The 19,626-nt window shown below is 46.9% G+C and overlaps 1 protein-coding gene across 1 annotated transcript in view; it reads right to left on the bottom strand.

The window, feature by feature from the left end:
- The window catches only part of LOC144134366 (sodium-coupled neutral amino acid transporter 7-like), a 61,563-nt gene that overhangs the window by 28,635 nt on the left and 13,302 nt on the right, over window positions 1–19,626 (bottom strand). The window lies entirely within an intron of this gene.

Genomic DNA, 19,626 nt, shown 5'->3' with positions numbered 1-19,626 from the left:
AAAGCTTTGCGAATTCTACCTCTGATTTTTTGCGCTGTTGCAATGAAGCCAAGTCGGTGATTCCATCTTTGTTTTTCTGTGCTCCTCATGTGCGAAGAAAACACGAACTGTCGTCGATAAGCATCAGATTTCCTTCTTCTTTCTCTCTTTCACTCTTCAAAACCTGCTTCTTTCTCGTGCGAAGTCCTCCAGAGTGCGATTTCCGAATTCAGAGGGGTGTGGTGCTCGAGGAGAAAACTGACCATGAAGGCTAGGAGTAAACGCGCTTTGGGCTGAGCACCGTCGTGTAATTTTACTCTCCAAGCATTCTCCGCACATCCCCTTCCAGCGCGAGACGAGAGAACTCTAATGAGGCTCTGTATTCTCCCGACAAGGTAATGTTTCCTGTTCCTTTGCTTTCACTAATGGCTCTTTGTACTGGTCGGGTTCTTTTAATTGTCTGATCGAAAAAATATTGCAAACGGCTGACATTGAGCGCTCACTTACAACGAAATCAGGGACGAGATTCCTATGCAAGGTCAGCAGCAGTCAACCACAAGCATAGAGCTCACCTAAACAAGGTGTCTCCTTCGGCAGAAAGAGCAGGCGGAGGAACATCCTGGGCATTTGTTCCCTACGTAGTATAGTTTCACCACCAATCACAGAAGAAACATGCTTGGACAGAGTACCAGTTGATTATGTATGCACATTTCACTCACCACTTACGGCTGTCGAGTTCTATTTCGTCAAAAAAAAAAACACCACCATGATACTTAGTCTTATTCGTATGTTTATGATGCCTCGGCCCTGCATTCTCTTTCTTTTTGTAGGTGAGTTTCTTGCTTTGTAAGGGGTTTTTGTTGCCGTGCAAATTGTGTAGTTCTCACAAATGTGTGTGCTGTACAGGGCGCGCTGCATTGTATACCACTTTTATTTTATTTTAAGCGCTTACTTTTACTAGCCCACAGACGCCATTCAAGCAACGTGTTCGTAGCTTTTCTTCTGCGGTCAATCCCGTTTTCGAAGGTGGAAAATAAAGGTTGACTCTCTCATTCAAATATTCACAGTTACAACACCCTTGTTACTGCACGACGCTGTTATTTTGCAGTATAGTTAGGGGGTTTAACAGTAGCTGGTAGTAGTGAGGCCCTTCAATTGAACGGCACACTGACAATGCATCCATGACTCGCGCGTACGCGGACGCCGAGTCCCCACCCTTCCGTCAGCAGCACTGCGTCTCGTGGCTGGCGCAAGTTGGGGCTCGGTTTCACATCCACATCGTGACCGCACAAGCCTAACGCTACGCTCTCTTGAAGGCGACTCTGCCGCGCGACGGCCTCAACATGCTCCACTGTGACGCTCGAACACCTCAGAGAGGCAGCCCTCAGTTACTGTAGCAGCTCTCCAAGGCCTCGGTCAATCCCTCCGCAAGCCGACCATGCAGTACAGCGCACGCAAGCACACCAGCCGTCAGCACAACTCCGATAACAATCGGCTTACCCCTACCTGCTGCCTTATTCTTTAGCGATGCCTTGTTCCTCCAACGGCGCTTTGTCAGTTAAGAAACGGTGCCCTCATTCAGGCGCTGATCGTTCAGAGGATGAGCACGGCCTCACAACCGCTCGGGATTCGACTTGCTCTACAGGAGAGTCGACACAGCTTGCTTCAAGCCTTGCAACCGGTAAGGTTCCGCACACTATACCATACACCAGCCTGTACTCACGGACGCCACTGCACCGACATCAGTGACGTCTCGTCAAATTAGCGCTCTTGTGCCCGGGGTACTTACTAAGGCTTTTATGTACTTACGCATTTTATTACTAACGCATTTTATGTACTTAACTGTGGTGCACAAATAGGCACGTACGGACAGAGCAGGTGCGCACTATCAACCGGTTGGTTTTTTTCTTCACGCGAATGACCTCATCTTCGGCGGTGGGGTGGAAGAAAAGAAAAAAAAGCACAGGAAAGATACTAGAAAGGAAAAAGAAACGCGTGCGATATGACAGAAAGCATACAATGCATGCGATATGCTACTGAGGATACTGTGCATTCAAAACAGGGTGAAATTTCTCGTACGGTCCCGCTCCTGTAAATCTTTGCTTCCCTTCGTGTGCTTCGCCGAGTATTAAAGTAGCGCACCACAATGTTGCTGTTTGCGTCGCACTAACTGCAAGCTAACTATTTCAGGACAGGTGCCCTCAGCATAAGCTTCTATACGACATTCATGCCAACTGAAAGGAGAAGCAGCGCCGTCTGCTCGCGTCGACTCGAATGGCCTCAGCGCGCCGCGGTGCCGCTACTCATACTGGCATCTAAATGGAGTGGGCTTGAATCTTGTACCTTTCCGCGTGTGCTTTATTTTCTAAATTTTTCTTGCGATGTGGACGGACAGAGAAAAATATATAGACAAAGAGAGGTGAAAGCTTGGGGAACACTTAGTACGACGCGATAGCGTTGAAGGGTCCCTCTCTGGGGTTCCCTGGTGCGCCCTTCCGCAGACATCGACAGGCTTGTTGCCAACACACACTGCTTTATGACATAACATCGTGCATATAAATTGGTGACTGAATTAACCAAGTGTTCCTGTCATGAATTTCGCCTACTGTGTGGTGTCAGGTGCTCGTACAAGGCTTATCCCTCTGAACGAATGTTGCTCGGTGGTGAAGAGGTAGCATGCCTTGCTTGATTCCGCTTGATCACCTTTGCTCTCTTCGGCGAAACTCTTTTTCTACGTCATTGCCCTCTCGACCAATCAAAATTTCCCAGTCCCAACGACGGCGACGTTGGGTTTTCCGCCGAACATTACCTATAACGCCCCTCGTGTTAAAATGTGGCCGTTAAATACATATATAAATTCTAAAATCAAGATAGAAATAACGTAATTGCTTAATAGCTTACTACATCATCTGGCTTCTGTGGTGATTGTGTCAGTCGGGCTCTTGGCGCTTCGCTGTATATATGCGTCTCTTACCGCGCACGTAGTACGTGCGAGAGATAACATTGGAAGAATGGCTGCAACCTCATGGGACGTTGTCTCCCTTTCTCTTCGTTTTTCTTTTCTTGTTGAACCTTTTATGTATTTATAAAAGTCCGTTTCTATTCCGTGGACAGAAAAGATATACATCAGTTAATAGTGTGCGGCTGTTGTGTCCGTCTTATTTGTCGTTCGCAACTGTACCGCGATTAAATATATGCAAAAGCTCTTGTGAAAAAAAAATGGAGAAGACACTTAAGGGTGGTATGACGCGATAGCGTAATGGGTTAATTCCCAAATATGCGGAGCGCCATTCTCTTCTTTACATTCATAGTTCCCTGGGAGTCCTCATACCCCTCTTGGTGTAGCGGTTAAGGGGTGCTGTACGTTCACTTTTTTTTTCCGCATGCGCACGCGTCGTTGCGACAGTGCGCAAAGGCTGCGCAAGCGCCGAACAATGGAGCGCATGAACGCATCCGCCTGTGCGCACAAGTTGGTTCAACTTTTTTCCGCACGAGCTGATGGTCGCATCACGCTATTGGCTGCTGTCCCGTGACGTAGCAGCGCACCAGCGCAAGGCAGCGCCCCCTCAGCAAGATGGCCGCCCGCGAAGCGGAGTGAAAAACTAGGCCTAGTAGCTGGTAGCTCTGCCGAGAAACACATAATATTGGCCGCGTGTGACTATTACGAGTGTTGACAGCGACTTCGAGCTTCACTGTATGGGACAGCGGCAAGCGGAAGCTTCCTCCAAGTGGTTTTGTCGCCGTCTACACTGAGTTGACCGAGCAGGTACGCAAGACGTAACTGTGCCGGTGTCGCGGTGTGTGTATTTGGAGCCGTTTGTGATAGCTTCAGGTGTTCTTTATTCGCGCGACGATCTTCACGAACAGCCATCGACCTGTCGAGGTTGAGACCACATTTAATTTCAACCCATTTCCTTACTGCTTGGAATGTATTTGAAGATTCCCTGCTTTGCACCTGTGCTGAGTTCTCCTCGTGGCCGACATGCTTTAACTCGAGTAGTTTTTTTTTCTTCTTGTCATGTGCTCTGTTTAAAAAAAACAATAAATTAGTGTTGCAAGTAAACGTCTGTGAGATTATAACAACAAGGCTATACAGTCAGCGAGCGGCTTAATTAATTAATTTGTGCAGTGAACAAAGTGCGCCAGGAAATGAGTCGCCGAGCCTTTCAGTGCCAATGATTTTGACACCAGAAAGAGAAGTGCTTTGTATGTTTGAAAGTGCAAGCGGAGAGAGTCGGCGTGCCTGACAGTTCAATGTTTAACAAAAACTGCACGCTATGCTGCAAATGGCATGAGGGGAATTCCACGGTGCAACAGCCTTATGATCCAGTCTGTATTTTTCGCCAAACACTTCTAACACTCCTTGCACTATGTTATAGTATCTGGTTACCACAGTCCAGACGTTCGCATTGCAGTCCATATTACACAACAAAAATATGCTGGTCCCAATCGGCTTTGTGCATTTAAGCCATGTCATTTGTCCAAACAGCAAGTTTCCATGTTAAGGCATGCATGCTTTGATAAAGTTTCATCCCCAGAAAAACTGTACATAATTCAAGCCATCATATCAGAGGGTGGATATTGACGAGGCATGGCTGCATACAGCAGAATGCGGTAAATAATTTAGTTCTGAAAATGTCACAAGCACCAAATCATTGCACCATATCCATGACTAGCATGGGTTCCTAATCGTGAAAAACACTATATACTCTCACACTGCTAGATTGTTGTGGCCCATTAAATTGTTCCTTCCAGATCGGTACGCTTTTTGAAAAGCATTCCTGTAATAGCCAACTTTTCGTTCTTCGCGACATACAATTGCTCCTTAGTCTCTTTGAGAAAGCATGCGATAAAAACCTTTATAAAATAATGTCTTGCATTGTACTGTTCTGAGTGGGATTTAAGTGATCCTAGCCACTTAAGAGCAGTTGGCCCATGCTAACGCTTGTTCATCGTGCCTTTCTTTTTTTGGAATCTCGGTCAACCCCAAAGGTGTTAAGCTTGGCCCTTCCCTTTTTCTTACATTCATTAATGACATTCCTTTCACTTGATGGGAATAACGCGCTACACACGGAGAAAAACCGACAACTGAAACGACGGACACAGGACAAGCACCCCATTGTGCAAATCAGCAATGTTCACCTTACTTTGAACGGACTACCATTTCAGCTCGTGCAAGGGACAAGAAAGAAAATAAAAGAAGCCTTTGAGATATGGTTTGGTTTGGTTTGGTTTATGGGGATTTAACGTCCCAAAGCGACTCAGGCTATGAGGGACGCCGTAGTGAACGGCTCCGGAAATTTCGACCACCTGGGGTTCTTTAACGTGCACTGACGTCGCACAGTACACGGGCCTCGATAATTTCGCCTCCATCGAAATTCGACCGCCGCGGCCGGGATCGAACCCGCGTCTTTCGGGCCAGCAGCCGAGCGCCGTAACCACTCAGCCACCGCGGCGGCTTCCTTTGAGATATGGGAGGCTGGTGAAGACGAGAGCGCAAGCACACCCTCGGTGTTGTTGTCAAGTGAGGAGTTAGAACTAATCAAGAAATTAAAGAGCATGCGACACAGCCGGTGGCAATGAATTCATTGTTTTGAGCATGTGCATGAAATGTATTTATGTGCCCTTGTGCCAGAATAAATTTTAGTTGTTAGTGCGCGCTTGTCTTGTGTCCATCGTTTCAGTTGTCGGTTCTTGTCCATATGTAGCGCGTTATTCCCATCAAATGTGCAACCAACTAGCACACATTACTGCCTTGCTTCCTTTCACTGTTTCATTTAACCAGTCTTCATTGATTGCTATATGGTCCGGCATCCCACTATCAATATCAACATCCCAACACTCCAGAACAGCCGTCTGCGTGCTGTTAATAGGACTGCATTAATAGTTTTTAATGTCAGCCATACCAGTCTCCATTGCGAGCTGATATGTGTCAGTATATCCTTTGTGCTTGTGTCAAGCGAAGCAACACGGAGACTTTCATTATGTGATGCGGTTAAAATGCTAGGTGCGTGTGTTTACGCATGTGACTTTTATGTGCGTGTGTCAATTTATCCTTATCCTCATCTGAAATGGCCAGCCAGGTATGTTATGGGGCCAGCATTTACAGTGTTTTTAAAAGGATGCCTCCTGCTCCTCTATAATAAAGCAACGTTTCACATGCAGTTCGGTTGTCATGAATGGAGTGAAATTACAGCTGCTGTGAATTTTGCGTGAGAATGTGATTTCCTTACATTGACGGCAGTGAAACTCACGGAAAGGCACAAACCTGTACTCAATGTTAATTCATTCATAGAGTTGCTGTTTTCCTTACCTTAGTAACAAGAGTTTTCATATAAGGCCCTAAGGAGTTTTATGATTTTAATGCATTATATTGAAAAAAGAGGCCACAAAACAAGACATTTGTTTGCCTAATACATGCAACCCTTGAAGGACTGTTGAAATTCACATACACTCCTTGTATGACGCCGAAAAGTAGGCATAGCCTAGGCAAAGATCTTCAAGCAGTAGGTTAACGACTAAGTCATTTTAACGTAAGGTATGCCCAAAGGAAACTTTGCCAGTTTGAAAACCAAGTGGCAGTGTAATAAGCTTTACTTTTCAAAAGATGTTGCTAATAACAACAGCTAGCACGGTCAAAAGTTTTATACATGGAAAGTTGTGCAGAAAATGCTCACTTTTATCTGCTGTTTTGGGAACCGGAAGCACTGTTACGATCCCTCTTTTTTTTTCTGCTCAGAAAAGAGTCTTAAACATTACTGTAAAGCTACATGAGAGGATATACGCATGTATGCCCTGCACACACCTATATACTTATTTTTTATTTCATTGTGTTTTGCAACAACACAGCTTTCACCTTGTAAATATATTTCTACAAATTATGCTTGAGATAACCACTATGCATGGTCAGTGCATCCTGTTTCCCTGAATATATGAGGTATTCTTTCCCAACCTCAACCAGGAGCCATCCAGATGTAAGCCAGTTTACCAACTCCCACATCATGTTATGTTTACACTGGAGGTAAAAGGCATGTATGGCTTTTTACTAAGTAGTAAGCACCCACTTTGTTCTCATTCACATGGGCACTTTCAGAATTTTTTGGAGTTGTGTACAGATAACACGCCAGCTTGTTTCTGCATGTGTCACCATTGATTGGCTCTGAGCACAACTCTCCAGGCTTGTTTTCAGTGCTGCATTCTAGCTTGTGCAATTGTCATTTCAATATGTGCTAAGGAATGACTGCTAAACTAAAACTGGTCGCCCGCTGTCACTGCAAAAAACAAAGCTGTGCATTTCAGCGCAGTGATAGATGGCTTAGCCCATTTAATTTTCTCCACACTGTGCTATTTCAATTTTGCCATTTCTAACGGGCCGAATAACATTACAGAGAGAAAGCAATACTGTTACACGGTCACTCTTCTGTGAAATGCACAACTTCTGCAGTTACAACTGATCTTAGATATTCCAAATTACCGGGAATGTCATAATTTGCTTGTGTATTTGGGTTCGTATTCGACAGCAGAGTACTAAAACATGGAATTTTTAATACGTGCACAATTTAGATACACACTATATATATCGACGAATAGATAAGTGTCCTTTGCAATAACAGTTAAGTGGGGAAACAGCAAGGAAGCCCGTTTACTTGACATTGTTACTGTCAACTAAAGTGTGCATGGATTAATGGAAAAGCCACAAAATAAAGGCAATTAAAATACATGTAAAAAGACTGCAGTGTGCTAGTTTGAATAACTGATGACTTAACCTGTGCCTGGTCTCAGCTATGTGAATTTCCCTGTTATAATTACAAACGATCGAATATGTACTGCTAACCTATTGCTTGTTCTAGTCCCGTATCCTTGGCCATGAGAATTCGTGGTACGAATCGCGTCGTCGTTCCGAAATCGTTATTGCGTGTTAGGGTATAGCGTAACTTTCAATGGGGGAACTCTTCAAATATTAGGAGGCAAAAATCTTAGATCGTAGTTAGAATGGTTGCATATATGGGTGGTCTTCAGCGGAGTCTAGCCGACTAGCTGTCGAACGAGTTGTGTCACGATCGCGGTGTGATGCCTTTTTTCACTTTCTGAAGTGGAAATACCGCAAACGTTAATCGTTCCCGCGACGCTGTTTTAGAACCTCGCCTGCGGTGTTGCAAAGTTTGTTGCGACTTCGTTCGCGGACGTCAGAATTGGCCGCGCCGAGATTCATCAGCCGATCGCGGTTTTACCTGCTATAAAAATTCTCACGGCTAAACATGTCTCGGGTGAGCCACCATATCAATGTGTGTGCATTCGCACGGCAAGATATCTTCGTGTTTTGCTACGGCACATGCCTGTTCTGCCGCACGGGTGGCACTGACGAACGCGCCAATCAGAACGCCGGAGTCGTCCGCTCGGTCGCATGCAGCAAACTTGATCGTACAACACCTCGTCCGCAACGCACCCTCACGCGGCCGTGCGCGTGGTCGCAACGACGCGTGCACATGGGGGAAAAAAGTGATCGTACAGCGCCCCTAAGCGATGCCCCGCGATGGCAGGTGCTCCCAGCGGTGGGCCTTGTGCTGCCCAGGTTGCTCTTCCAGAGCGACCAATCATTAATTTAACTGCCACCTGCCACGGTGGGCAGTTTGCTCACTATCTCGTGGGCAGGTTGCGATGACGCCGCAAGGTCACGTAACCAAGGTGGCCCACCATGCCTCCTAGGTTTCTCTCTGGGCACCACCTGCCAGAGTCATGCTCGTGGTTTTTCGCTCACAACGCCACCCGCCGCGGTGGCTCAGTGGTTTGGGCGCTCGACTACTGAGCCGGAGTTCCCGAGTTCGAACCCGACCGCGGCGGCTGCGTTTTTATGGAGGAAAAACGCTAAGGCGCCCGTGTGCTGTGCGATGTCAGTGCACGTTAAAGATCCCCAGGTGGTCGAAATTATTCTGGAGCCCTCCACTACGGCACCTCTTTCTTCCGTTCTTCTTTCACTCCCTCCTTTCCCTTACGGCGCGGTTCAGGTGTCCAACGATATATGAGACAGATACTGCGCCATTTCCTTTCCCCAAAAACCAATTATTATATATCACAACGCCGACGCCGACAACACCGGATTTTCTGGGTAACGGGGCCTTCAACGCTGTCGCGTTAATAGCCTATTCATTCGCGTTCGAGAAGAGTGCACCGTCAGCGCCAACGCTGCAGTCGCGTTAACTGCTGCAGTTACACATGTTTTAAGGCAGTAGCCTCCATTGGAGACGAAAGCCTACGGATGCGTGTGTGTTCGCGTGACAGCATCTGGGACTAGAGAAGGGGAGAGACCTGTGCAAGAAGTCTAAGAGAACAGGCTACGAGCAAAGGCGCCATCATTGTATCACGGTTGGTGCACTCCTCAAGCGCGTCGCGGTGTCAAAATGAAAAAAAAATGCTTTAGGGAAAGGAAAGGTGCAATAACCACCTCACTTTCCGGTGGACACCTGAACCGCGCCATAGTGAAAGATTAGAGCGTGAAAGAATATAAAGAATCAGCTTGCATTCTGTAGCGTGCACTGACTTTGCACAGCACACGGGAGCCTTTTGTCCTTCGCCTCCATCTAAACGCGACAGCGGCGGCCTCGAATTCGCCCGACGTCTTTGAGGTCAGCACGACAATGGAGATACGAATTTCATCGTGCGTCCTTGTCCTCAGCATCTTACTGCCGTAGAAAACGCTGCCTTGGTGAGCGAGCTTAGTGCGCATGCAAATGCTGACAAAAAAACCAACATGATCAATCGTAGACTAGGATTAGACACCTGGAAGCAGACCACTTAGTGTCGACTGTATAAATTTGGCGCGAGCTGGGCAATTTTGTTTTTATTTCTTTTTCTTGCCCATTCTACTCGTTGTATAAATTTGGTGGCACAGTTACCATGCACCTATAAAGCGCAGTGATAAATAGTATGTGTACGAGCAGTGCGACTGTATAGCATGTGTGCAGGAGAGCGTGCACTGTGTGGGTTGTCACCTCTATTCTTCTGCAGGATACAGCAACAAATAAAGATTTTTTTACTCTCAGCTCTTGCAGTCGGCCGCCTGCACCAGCTGTGCTTTCCTCTACACACCCTCACATTGCCGAAAACCAATTCTCCTTGGGGCAACAGTACTATCGCGCCTGACGCGCACACACTGTCTTCGCATTCACAGTCATTGAAATTGCCACACACGTGTTTGTTGCTCCGCGATTCACCCAAAGCGCCACTTAACCAGGGCAAGATGAATCATCTCGGCCGCTGAGTCTTCCCGAGAAAACGATCACCTAACCATGGACATGCAAAGACGTCAGGAAATCGTCGCCCCTGACAGCGAGCATTGATCTTGGAATTCATCCTTCTTTTAAATACAAATTCAAACAACTTTAAGGCTACATTGAATTCGACTCCTAAAAACCTATGCGTATGCACTCCCCTTTTTGAAGCCATCAGTTTTCCAAACGTTTTTTTTTTTAGAGACGCCTACCGCGGACACAGATACACACAGTACTTTTGTTTTAATGACCCGCCGCGGCGGCTCAGTGGTTAGGGCGCTCGGCTACTGATCCGGAGTGCCCGGGTTCGAACCCGACCGCGGCGGCTGCGTTTTAATGGAGGCAAAACGCTAAGGTGCCTGTGTGCTGTGCGATGTCAGTGCACGTTAAAGATCCTCAGGTGGTCGAAATTATTCCGGAGCCCTCCACTACGGCACCTCTTTCTTCCTTTCTTCTTTCACCCCCTCCTTTATCCCTTCCCTTACGGCGCAGTTCAGGTGTCCAACGATATATGAGACAGATACTGCGCCATTTCCTTTCCCCAAAACAAATTATTATTATTATCATTATTATTATTATTACTTGTTTTAATGCGAAAGCATCAGACGGCGCAGTCTCAAGGTCATGTCCGCAAAAAGTGTTCGCAAGAAACGGCACCATGTGACGTCACGAGCAGACGAGTCACACGATGCAGACAATGACGTTACATCATTAGATAACGGTAACGATCATACCTAATTAATGTTAATTAATATGTTTGGGTAACGCCGAGGCTAATTAGCATGACTAATGGTGACGTAATATGAGTCTGATATCATACCAAGTCGTCATGTGACAAGGATGCAATATCACGCCATACCAATCCCCCATCCCCTAATCCATGAAGGTGTAGATCAAATCCCAGTGATGGCATCACTGGCTGACCTCAATGGGGTGGCAGCATTCCCGACTACATATTCGCATCAAAATTCTGAGCAACCGTTCGTCGTACAGCGTTCCGTGCGGTGTCATAGCATCTCTTTGAATATAGCTTACATGTTTTAGTCAAGTTTGAGGCTAGCTTGTGACCGGGGTTCGGACCGATGACATAGGCACCTTCAGTGACATGCTTTAAGCTGCGGTTGAGGTGTCCATCGAGATGTCGAGATGTGAGAACGACTGCACCCTTTCGTTTCCTTAAACCTTTCCCTTCCTCAAAACACATGCTTTCGCATTCCCCCACGTAAGCAAACTTAAGTGCCCTCAAAATTTTTTCCTAAACTACCAGCGCGTTAGAGATGATGCTGCTGTCGCCTTAGACAACACTGACTAAAACGTATAGCTTCGACCACTCTTAAACAGCTGTTACCGATTAAATAGCTATCATGCAGTCCCTGCGGTACGCGCGGACCTCAAGCACTTCAAATACGTTTGCCTACTGCACTCGGGCCCTTTCATCACTCCCGAGTGAGCAGCGACCCAACCTCCTTCTGACTGGGGCCAATCCGAATCCACAGTCTACAGCAGCCGCTGCCGCAGAGCACTGGAAGCTTCTGAACGATTTGGGGAGTCTCGTGGTTCCGGCCACTGGACTCCCCGAGTTCCCCGGCATTCCAGGCGCGCGGCCCAACTCCCTGGCCCTGCATGATCGAGACCAGTCTCCAAAACAGCTTGAAAATAAGCTGCAAAATTAACGCCCTAGTTCTTTAGGATCCCGATTTTCCCGCCTGCAACGAGCGCAAATCTGCAACAAAATACTCTTTCGAGCTCCACTGGCCAGGAGGTGTGAATGATTGGTTATCAGGAATAGAAAGGCGCGGTAACCATGACACTTCTTGGTGGACACCTCAATCCCGCAATGAGGATAGGGGGTGGAAAGGTGGGATTGAAACAAGCAAGAGAGAAAGAGGCGCTGTAGTGGAAGGCTCCGGAAGAATTTAGACCACCTAGGGATCTTTAACGTGCACTGACATCGCACAGCACACGGTGTGAAGAAAAAAAACATGCCGGTGATTATATACCGTACAGGTAAATACTCTAAGGTATTTACTGAGGTAATCGGCAATAGAGTCAGTCGAACCATACACTTCAATCAACCAAATGATCAGACAGGCTTTCGTTAGGGTACTCGACAATGGGCCACATTGACACAATCAATAAAGTGAGAAATGCGCAGAGTAAAACCAACCTCTACATATAGCCATTATAGGTTACGAGAAAGCGTTTGTCTATGTTGAAACTTCAGCAGTTATGCAGGCATTTCGGAATCGGGGTGTAGAAGAGCCTTACGTGAGAATAATGGAAGATATATATATATATATATATATATATATATATATATATATATATATATATATATATATATATATATATATATATATATATATATATATATATATATATATATATATATATATATATATATATATATATATATGCTATTCACCGCCTGTTTACAGGAGATATTCAGAGGCCTGGATTAGAAGCAGTTGGGGATAAGAGTTAATGGAGAATACCTTAGTAACATGCGATTCGCTGATGACATTTGCCTTGCTAAGTCACTGAGGAGATGAACTGCAAAACATGGTCAATAAGTTAAGCACAGCAGTACTGTCGGTTTAAAAAAATTGAAGACCGCTTAAACTTCGTCTTTGAGAGTGAGACGCGACAGCGTGCTGCAGCCCTGCCGAGGAGTCCACGGAACGTTAACGCCCGTTCGGGGCGACGCGTGGCCGGTTGGACAATTGAATGAAAGGACGCCTGTCTCGCAAATCTCGGTGGACACCCCAACCAGGCCGCAAGGGAAGGAAATTGAAATGAAATTGTTTTTAAGGAAAGGAAATGACGCCTGTCTCAGAATTCTCTCCCAAGGCCAAAGACGCCGACGACACCGGCCTTTCGCTACACGAGCTCCTTAACGCTGTCGCGTTAAAATCAGTGTCAGGCTCACGCGGTTTCGAATAATAATAATAATTGGTTTTTAGGGAAAGGAAATGACGCAGTATCTGTCTCATATATTGTTGGGCACCTAAAACGCGCCGTAAGGGATGGGATAAAGGAGGGTGTGAAAGGAGAAAGGAAGTCGAAAGGACGCGCATCTCCTCGAGCGAGAAGGTGTACACCCTGACACGTGACCGCGTTCATCACGTGCTCGAGTCGTGTTCGTGTTCGGTGTCAGACTCAGGCGATCGCGTTTCAGTGTGGAGCTCGAGAATCGACACTCCTCGACGTCTTCTTCCCTGTCTCAGCAAACGGGATACGATATGAGCAGTGAGGACCAAGCGAATGCTGATCGTGATGGCGAACGCTCTAGCAGGATGGACTTCGGCGCGCCACGGTACCAAGAAGAAAGGGCGCCTCCACCAATCGTGCTTCGCGCACTTCTACGTGCCCATCTGCAACCCCGGCAGAATGTCCTGTACCACGTAATCGAAGACTACGTCATACTCGAAGGCTTCCAACCCTTTCCCGTGAACCAGGGTTGCGATATGCGTTCGATGGCCTTCGATGAATCGCCTCCATCGGTACAAGGCTCAAGTGCGGCACTGCCGGCGGCTCCGGACTCTGCTACTGATCTTGTCCCGGACCCGAATACGACGCAAGAAGCAAGCTCTGGCCAAGCACCAATTTCGAAGCGGCGAGGTCGACGGTAGTGCTGTGCGTGTGTGTGTGTGATAATGTGTGCATTTATCAAGTTCATGAACGAAAGACTGTTCATGTCTGAATATATGTGCTATGCTTAGGAATGCTTGATAAATAAATGCATAAAGCATTTACGGTGCACTCTAATTTCTTCATTTGGGGGTCATTCCTTCCCCTGTTTTATTTCGTTAGATCTCCGAGCCCACAACTCGGAGAGAACTTGTGCCTGTGTACTATAAGCTGCGAGCGGGAGGGTTAGGCTTCCACAAGCGCGCTATTCCCACTCACTTACGAGCTGACGACAATGGCCTGTAAGCTCGCAGCTCGTGCTCGAGGCTTCTATAGTGTTGTTGCCCAGAAAGTTGTTCCCGAGTAGTTGCCCGGTTTTGCGTAGACGTCGGCGTGAGAAGCGTTTCGTGCAGATGCATGGAGAAAGCTCGCCCTCGTTCACGCGATCATCCCGTGTATGCAGCTCATGCGTCGCGTTTCTTGCCGCGTTCGTCGTCATCGGATGCAGCGCACGGTCGCAAGAGGACGCCGCCAGACGGCTGTCAGGACAGCATTCTGAGCCTCATCCGCCTCCCTCCCTGGTTTTGATCCCACTTTGCCTTTCGTTCTTCCTGGCGACTTCATCGTCTGTTCTTGAATTACAAGCAATTCGTGCTCAGCGCGGCACTAAATCAGGGCACTAAAGATCAATGGAGTTAAGTTTTAATTGTTAACTCGCACTAGCGAAGCGAAGCTAACATACTAGAGAACATCACGATACATGCGCATCGACCATCACCAAAGCGGTTATAGATTTCGGTTGGGGCAAAACGTTTACAGCAACGTTTCAATAGACACTGGATACTTTTATAGTTGGGGCGTACGCAGTAAGCTTGCGTACGCATCTCTTACTGCGTTGCGTACGCTGTAAATAGTGTAAACGCGACACTTTCTGTTGGCCGTGCACTAGCGTCTGTCAGAAAGAAAGCACCAACGCGGCTGCTCACGGACAGCGCAACGATGTCGAGCTTTCATGCGGAACACTTTAGATAGAGAAGAGCAAGTTCGAACCAAAGATTACGGAATCTGTTCCACGCGGAATGAGATTGTCATGCTCGTATTTTCAAGTGATGTATGCAGACCAGCGATATAGCCGGTGCTAGTTCAGCGTCCTGTCTGAACCACTACGGAATACACGGCCACGACGCATTCGCCAACTACGATGCTTCAGAAACGCGGCGTCCGAACGTTTTTTGTCGTCCGTACGCTCGGCATGCAGAAGCCCTAACGAGCGCACCCTTTGCCAAAAAAAAAAAACTGTCACACATAATAAGGAGTCTAAAATAAAATTATGAAGGAAAGAGGTGTGAAGAAGACGACGTGGATTAACCGAAGAATGAAGAAGATGAAGAAAAAGCATTCGGTGAGGTGGAGAGAGATGATTGGCGGAGAAGAGAAGGAGAAGACGACGACAAGACTTACGTGGACTAACGCCAAAGCTGTAAAAGGCTATTGCTACAGATATAGCAATAGCCACTGACGCATCGCAATGCAATGAAAAAGCAGGTGTGGGAATATTTTGCTCGCATTTAGACTGGTCCTTTTCACTGCGCCTTCCAGATTTCACCCCTATTTTTAGAGCAGAGTTTCTAGCAGTTGTACTTGCTCTACGCAAGCTAGACCCCTCTATTACAGCAGTTGCAGTAATTACTGATTCTTTATCTTTGTGTTCGTCCCTCACTGCGCATGTTCACGGTCCCATTTTAACAACTTTCTTATCCCTACTTCCTCCGCATTTGAGCCTTGTTCATTTAGTATGGGTTCCCGGTCACAGCAGTGTGACAGTAAATGAGATTGCTGACAATCTCGCAAAGGCTTCCCTCAGCGGACCCGTGTTGCCAATCATCCCGGCTACAGCCTATATTACAGCATCTAGATTTCGGCGACGTGCGTTTTTAAGCACGCAAGACACATCACTTTTAAAATCGGCGGATTATGAGCACCTTAAACATTATTGGAACAGGAAAATTTGTTGCTCTCGGCAGCTTGAAGTATAACTGACGGGGCTGCGCTGCCGCATCCCCCCTCTAAATTTCTATTTACACAGGTCGGGTTTGGCGCTCTCTCCCCTTTGTGCATTTTGCCGTGAGCCTGAATCTATAAAACATTTTTGGCTATATTGTCGCCGATTCAACTCTCTGAGAAAAAGGTTGCTGGAGGAGCCCTTGCAGCATCTTGGCCTTATAGTTTGAGCAGCCCGCTCTTGCTATCATTTGTCGCCAGCACATTTGGGTTCAGCAACAGATCTGTTTGTAATAATAATAATAATAATAATAATAATAATAATTGGTTTTGGGGGGAAAGGAAATGGCGCAGTATCTGTCTCATATATCGTTGGACACCTGAACCGCGCCGTAAGGGAAGGGTAAAGGAGGGAGTGAAAGCAGAAAGGAAGAGAGAGGTGCCGTAGTGGAGGGCTCCGGAATAATTTCGACCACCTGGGGATCTTTAACGTGCACTGACATCGCACAGCGCACGGGCGCCTTAGCGTTTTTCCTCCATAAAAACGCAGCCGCCGCGGTCGGGTTCGAACCCGGGAACTCCGGATCAGTAGTCGAGCGCCCTAACCACTGAGCCACCGCGGCGGGGCTCTGTTTGTACCGCTGTTCTAAATTTCCTGATAGAATCTCAACGACTGCCTTGCTAAGCGTTCCAAACATTTCTTTTCTATCAATTATTACATTTTGACTTAATCATTATTATTTAATCCCTCTCTTTATTATTATTCTTATAATTTTTAAATCAAAACTCTCATCCCCTTTCTGTTCATGAGGAACAATTCACCGGTGTTGCGCTCCCACGTGCTTTTCCTTTTTATTACCTGCGTTCAGGTGAACAGCCACCCGATTCTTGACCGATCCCCCAGTGTGGGTATGTGCCATCTTTTGATAGGCTAACAACAACAACAACATATAAAAGGGCGAGGGAGCGCGATTGTCCGGACCCCGTAGAGTATCTGTTACGGGTCCAAGTTGGACTTATTTTTGTAAATGTGGCGGAGAGTTTGAAGGATGCTTCACTCCCGCCACCGGTTGGCCCGGTATTGCACTACCTCCGGGATCGGCCTTGTCTTTAGCGCGTCTTTACTATCCTGTCTTTCTATCCCATCTTTCAACTCTCCTTCTATCTGCACGTGGTAGCGATTGTGGCTCGGCTTGAGCCAGTGAGCAGGCCTGTGCACTTTCCTTTTCTTTCTTCCTGGTAGAAACAGACAGACAGAGACACGGGGGGGGGGGGGGGGAGAACAGAGAAGCGGAGGCTCCGGCTGGTCAGGGACGCTTCGGCTGGAAGAGAGCGACGCCGGCTACTGCTCCGGTGAGCTCGCGTTCTACGGCTTTGCATCGTCGACTTCCTGCCATTCCTGAGCCCGTTCCCGGGAGTTAACTGAGGACGCTACCACCTGCTACGGCCAGGGGTGTCTCCAGCGCTGTTGCCACCCATCCGAGTGTTCTTGCGGTCCGAGTGTTCTCCGGGGAGATCCGTGACAAACTCACAATGGTTTGCTTTTCACTGGTATAGTGGCCCACTTATTCCACGCCTCAAGTTCAGAATCTCTGTAAGGTAGAGGAGATCCCTTGCCTTCCCTTTCCATGTCCTTTCTGAACTTTAGGGAAGCCGTAAGTGCTCGACTACGCAAGCGACAAGCAAATCATGCTGCCTTGTTGGTTTTGGCTAAAGAATTGATGTGGATTAGCTCAGCTAATCCAGGATATACAAAGCGAAATATGTCGGCGTTCACTGTATTCATTGGCGTTGACAATGTGCTAGACGGCGATGGCTTTGAGCAAAGGAAGGGCGCATAACTGGCTCCCTGGATATGCGGACGCCTTATTCGTGCTTTGATACATGTGATGGTGGTGAAAGAGAGATGTGGCCTGAATGCATTGGCGCTGACAGCGTTGTCGCTCACATGCGGCACTGCAGCAATAGCTAGGCCGCAGCGTTCATTTGGCGATCAATCTCTCGCGATCCGAACCATTAACTGCATGACACCTCCCAGGGTGGCAGGGAGGGCGCGCTGCCTATCCAGGGCGCGGAACGCAATGAAAGCAGGCTTTTGCATTTGGACGCCAACGCCACGTAGTATGTGTGCACCTACTACGATTAGCAATGAAGGTGTGTTCTAATGCGAGCACGTAGTGTTTTGCCCTGCTGCCGCGGAAAACACACGGCAAAGTTTAAAGTGCACGTGTTTAGGTTGCCGCCACAAGACGGGCTTTTCACAAGACGATATTTATTTCAGAGTACACCTCAAGGGCCCCAGGTACGGGGTACGACATGATGGATATGGCGTCGTACATCAGCAGCCGGTTTTGTCGATGGCATTCTTGAAACGTTGCGGTTTGGTGTGGAGCTCGGCTTCAGTGGGAAGACCGTTCCAATCTTTCGCAGTCGGGATTCCACTTTTTCGCATGCGGCAGCTAAACAGTTTTGCTGTGGTTGATACGCTGTGAAGTTCGATGTGAGGGAGGGATAATGGAGCTGGTTGTTGTGAATGATTAAAATTTGTGGAACAGACTAAGCTTGGCATGTTACTGCATAGAACGAGAGCACGAAGGTTGGCTTGTGACCTCGGGTTAGATGCGCTAGTGTAGATATAGCCCTGGTGAATGAACTGGGCAGCCCGCTTAATTCTGTATTGATTCAAGAGTACTAAAAAGGTATCTCTGATGTTGGTTCCCAAATCGCGTATGCGTATTCTAATTTTCGCCGAACGAGCGTTAAGCGGGCTGCAAATTTCGGCAAAGAGGCAGCAAGTTTTAAATGACGGCGAAGAAATCCAAGGCATCGGTTGCCGCCGTTAGTGACTGCAGATGTGTGATCTGGCCACAAGAGGTGGCAAGTTAATGCCGCGATATTTTACAAGAGAACAAAGAAGGCAGCCGAGCCAGAAATAACAATTTAGAGAGGGTAAGAGTGCCTTCGGTGGAAAGGTACTAATGATGTTTTGTTAGTGTTGATAATCATTAACCACTTATTAGCGGCTTTTAACTCAGTTTGAAGTCGAATTCACCGCCGTTACTCTTTAACGAATATCTAGCAATAATTACTGAATGAAATATGGTCTGCGACGGACATTTAATTTTGGTTTAAAAATGTATAACGGAGGACTTTATTGACAACCTAGATTTACCAGTACTAAAGGTCCTTCAGAGAAATTTTAAACAAAATCGGCAATGAGGTTTTTTTTTAATCTGAGCGAAATTTGGCCATTTTGCGAAATTTTAGAATTTCATAAGATTTTAACACCTGCCTAAAGAAACACGATGCCCTAGAAGTACGAATCTTCTCTGACGGTAGTAGGAAGGACCAATAAACAGAAGAAAATTTTCAGCATCAAGTTCTTACTCCTCCTTGCCGCTTTACCGTCCTAGAAGGTGTCCTTCCTGGCACGCAAAACTTTTTGAATGATATTTACGTTTTTTTTTCAAAAGAAAATATTTACTTGTTGATTTCCGGCACAAAATTTTACATGCATTTACAGAAAAAAAATCAGGTTCCGTAAAATTTTGTTTCGTTTCTTGGGGCCTCCAAACTCGTGATTTTGCACAATCGCAAAAGCAACGTTTTCCAACTCCTGTGATAAACAATAGTTTTCCTAGAAAACTACAGCGTTCTTGCAAAACTGGTTTATTTCTCTGTCACCGCATTTTCCCGTCCCATATAAAAACGTAACCGAAAGCAAAAAATGGGCATGGAACCTCAATTA

The sequence above is a fragment of the Amblyomma americanum genome, chromosome 1, assembly GCF_052857255.1.
Source record: "Amblyomma americanum isolate KBUSLIRL-KWMA chromosome 1, ASM5285725v1, whole genome shotgun sequence".
Taxonomy (NCBI): Eukaryota; Metazoa; Arthropoda; class Arachnida; order Ixodida; family Ixodidae; genus Amblyomma; species Amblyomma americanum.
The sequence above is the reverse complement of the archived record's forward strand: the minus strand, read 5'-3'. Positions and strand labels throughout refer to the sequence as shown.